Source organism: Bidens hawaiensis, unplaced genomic scaffold, assembly GCF_021521415.1.
Source record: "Bidens hawaiensis isolate Kalapana, Puna unplaced genomic scaffold, B.hawaiensis_p1.1 tig00029267_1, whole genome shotgun sequence".
NCBI classification, from domain to species: Eukaryota; Viridiplantae; Streptophyta; class Magnoliopsida; order Asterales; family Asteraceae; genus Bidens; species Bidens hawaiensis.
The window spans coordinates 201480-206051 of NW_027494817.1; positions in this window are offsets into that span (position 1 = coordinate 201480).

A 4572-nucleotide genomic window follows, 5' to 3' on the forward strand; every position below is an offset into this window, starting at 1 on the left:
TCTCAAAAGGGTCTTCAACAGATCAACAAAATTAGTTGAAGAATGGTACCATGTCGATGTTCAACGCTACACAGAACCAGCCAAGGGGACAGGAGAAGACTGGTTGTTTGATTATGACAAATTGTTCAAGTCATTCAATCTGTATGAGATTGCTATTCAAATGATGTATGAGGCGCAAAATGCACCTCCTGATGAATCTTTGCAATCTTCAACTCATCCTGGTCCGTCATCATCTTCCTCCACAGAGTCTAGCGATCAAGTTCAAGAATCTTCCGAATCTGAATCTGAAGATGAATCTCCAGCAGATGAGGTACAATCGGCACCAACTCAGGTTACTTCACAACCTTCATCGTCAAATCAAGAAGTGCCGAATGCAGATCAGCCTCTAACGTCTACTTCAGAGGCACCACAATCCGCTCCAGTTCCTGAGCCGAACTTAACTAACTTGGAACAAAATGTTGTCGTTCCTGACAATCCGGTTGTTAGAACTGAACGTGATCATCCACAAGACAACATTATAGGGGACATTCAACAGGGTGTCAAAACTCGTCGACAGCTGAATTTTGGTCTCTACACAGAAATGATGGAGTCAGGATCAGTTGCTCTTAATGCCCATGAATGCTTCTTAGCACAAGAAGAACCACACAGCACCACAGATGCGCTGAAAGATTCCAACTGGGTCTCAGCCATGCAAGAGGAATTATTGCAGTTTAAAAGACTTGGTGTGTGGAAGCTGGTGGATCTCCCCAAAGGACAGAAGAAAATTGGCACTAAGTGGGTACTAAAATGTAAACGTGACGATCGTGGAGTGATTGTTCGCAACAAAGCCCGCCTGGTGGTCCAAGGGTTTAGGCAAATCGAAGGCCTAGACTACAATGAGGTATATGCTCCGGTTGCTCGTTTGGAGGCAATCCGGATGTTCTTGGCGTATGCATCTTTCAAGAATTTCAAAGTATATCAGATGGACGTCAAGAGTGCCTTTTTGTACGGTCACATCGAAGAGACCGTATATGTGGCACAACCTCCAGGTTTTGAAGACCCATATCACAAGGACAAAGCCTATCTGCTCAACAAGGCTTTGTACGGTCTTCACCAAGCCCCGAGAGCTTGGTATAAAGAACTATCCAAACACCTTCTGAACAACGGGTTTAGAAGGGGAACCATTGACTGCACGCTATTCACAAAAGAAAAAGAAGGAGATCTAATTATGGTACAAGTGTACGTGGACGACATCATCTTCGGGTCCACGAATAAAACACTTTGTAAGGAGTTCGAACAAGTGATGAAAGAAAAATTTGAAATGAGCTCCATGGGTGAGATGAAGTTCTTCTTAGGACTTCAAGTTGATCAACAAGATTCCGGTATCTTCATTCACCAGACAAAATACGTCAATGACATCTTGAAACGGTTTGAGATGTTGAGTTCTTCTTCACAGGGAACTCCTTTAGAGGTTAATCACGGGATTAATCCTGACGAGAAGGGTGAATTGATCAATCCAACTCACTATAGAGGGATCATCGGATCTCTAATGTACCTGACTGCTTCTCGGCCTGACATAATGTTTGCTACGTGTCTCTGTGCACGTTACCAGTCAAAGCCGAAGGTCTCCCATCTGATTGCAGTCAAAAGAATTTTGCGTTATCTGAAGGGTACTCCAGATTGGGGTCTTTGGTATCCTTATGATGACAACTTCGATCTTCATGCGTATAGTGATTCGGATTATGGTGGTTGTAAACTCGATTACAAATCAACAACAGCAGGATGTCAGTTCTTTGGAAGTCGTTTAGTAACGTGGCAATGCAAAAAGCAGACGTCAGTCTCCACTTCAACAGCTGAGGCGGAATATATTGCGGCTGCCAGTTGCTGTTCTCAAGTTATTTGGATTCAGCAACAAATGCGTGACTACGGTATTGAATGTTCTACTACTCCCATATATATTGATAATTCTGCTGCAATTTCAATTACCAAAAATCCGGTCCATTTTAGCAAAACGAAGCACATCGAAATTCGATATCACTTCCTTCGTGACTGCTACGAAAAGAAGTTAATCGATGTGATAAAAATCCCCACTCAGGAACAACGCGCTGATCTATTCACTAAAGCATTTGATAAACCACGGTTTTTATATTTACTAGAGATCAACGGCGTTAAACGTATATCAGATGATGTTCCTGAAGATATCATTTAAATTGTTTTCATTTTTTCTTTTCTTAAAAATTTGAAAAATCCAAAAAGATTTTGTTTTTTATAAATTCTAGGGGGAGAAAGGTTTCAAAAAAAAAAAAAAAACCAAAAACAATATAAAATACAAAAACCCAAAAACATTAAAAAATTTTCAAAATTTTGAGAAGTTGATCTTGTTACAAGAAAGGTGATAGTACACAGACGCTATCATACTGAGACATCAAAAAGATTTGCTATTTCTGTACAGCTTATTTTCATTTTTCTTATATTAAATTTTTATACATCACTATCGCTTAAAATTATGTCGATTACTTCAGTTTGATGGACACATTTTCGGATGTGTTTTGGTCCTTACTTCTACTAGTAGATTATGAGGATAGCCATTAACCAGATGACTGAAAGTGATCGGGGCGGGTTTTGATGGGTTTTTATTCTTTCGCTGAAAAATAGTCGGTTATACTTAGTTAGAAGGACACATACTCGTATGTGGTCGGTCCAGTTGATCCATTGGATCTTCAGGATAGCCGTTTACCTGAAGACTTTGACTTGATCGGGGCGAAATAATTTAAACGTTATATTTTTTTAAAAAGACATTCATATATATTCAGAAAATGAGAAATTGATCCAACCTTGGAAAATGATAGATACACTGATTCTGTGTGCTTAACTAGTGAAGTTATTAGGCTTAAAAGGCTTTAGAACGGTCATTGTGTGTCATGGTAGCTTTTTATGGTGCGTAAAAGTAGATGTGATACAAACTAAATCTACTCGATTTTACGTGGAAACTCCTTAAGAGTTTTGTATGTCTTCATATATATCTTTCCGAATGATAGGCAGAAAAGCGATTACCCAGTCATACACGAGCCCATAAGTGTTCTGATTCCCGTAAAGATAGTGTGTGAAGAAACTGCAGTGATCCAGATTCGGGACTTGCAATTGTTTACTACTCTGAAGTCTTTGTAAAAAAAAAAAAATAAAAAAAAAAAATAAAAATAAAAAATAAAAATAAAAAATTACATTATGAGTGATTGAAACATTCTAGAGTTAACAATGTCAAGACTTCTCAATCATGGAGTAAGAAAGAAAACGGGAAGCAGATGAAGACACTTACAACTTTAATCAGACACTATGGGTCAAGGTCAATTCGGGGTGACTTGGGGAAAGCCAAATACGCTTTGAGAATAGATAGGAGGCATCATAATCTCTGAGTTGATACCCACTTAAATTTTGAGACATAATTGAACCTAACTCGTATCACAGAAACGATGAAAACCATTTTAAGTTATTTACATGCTCACAACCTGTTTCTTTATGTCATAATACAGCTAAACACGGATCTGTGTGACAGTCACGTAATTAGTATGATTCCTGTTCGGATCTTTCTCACAAAAAGAATATTCATTATGTCTTGTTTAACTTCGTATATTCTGTTAAAAAAAAAAAAAAAAAAAAAAAAAAAAAAAAAAAAAATGAAAAATCTCGAAAAGTCTCAGTAGATAGTCATATACGTCTGTATGATTTCTTATTATAGATCCTTTTCAACCAAAAATAATGTGTTTTAAATTTTTGTACAGTTGTTTATTTCAGGTTGAATATTATAAAAAAAAAAAAAAAAAAAAAAAAAAAAAACATACAAAAAGATTTTTAATTTTATTCTGCTTTAATGTTGATGAGAAATCATCATGACAGGTAGTCTGATCCCTGTCTCACCCTGTAAATATTTTGATAAAAACCAAAAAGATTTTATTTCTATTTATTTTTCATTTTATCTATTTCTGTTTGTTTGAGAATCGATGAGAAATCATCGTGACAGGTAGTCTGATCCCTGTCTGTTCCTACTAAATGTTTATCCAGTGTGTAGGAATGAAAGAAAACTTCATGCAGGTTGCTAAATGTTCATCTGTGCAACAGGCTGTGCATGAAAGAAAGAATGAAGTGACAAGAAAACCCAAAGATGTTTGAGCCTGATATTTTTCCATTTGTTACTAATGTATTATGATCTATATGTTCTGTAGGAACGAAGCTCTCAGGATTGGAAAATGTCTAAGAAAACTAACCAAGTGTCAAAAGTTTATGTTTTCGTGCAGGTTCATAGGCATCACGATCGATGGACGGGAAATGAGAAATTTATAAAATTTATTTTTCAAATGTTTTCCCTCATTCGATCGAATAGGTTGCTATTCGAACGAATAACTCGATCGAATGAACTGATTCGATCGAATCAGTGTGTGAGAGAATGCGAACAGTTGTGAAGAGACTCATTCGATCGAATAGAATCTCATTCGATCGAATGATCCAAACGAATCAGTGTGTGAGAGAATGCGAACAGTTGTGAAGAGACTCATTCGATCGAATAGAATCTCATTCGATCGAATGATCCAAACGAAC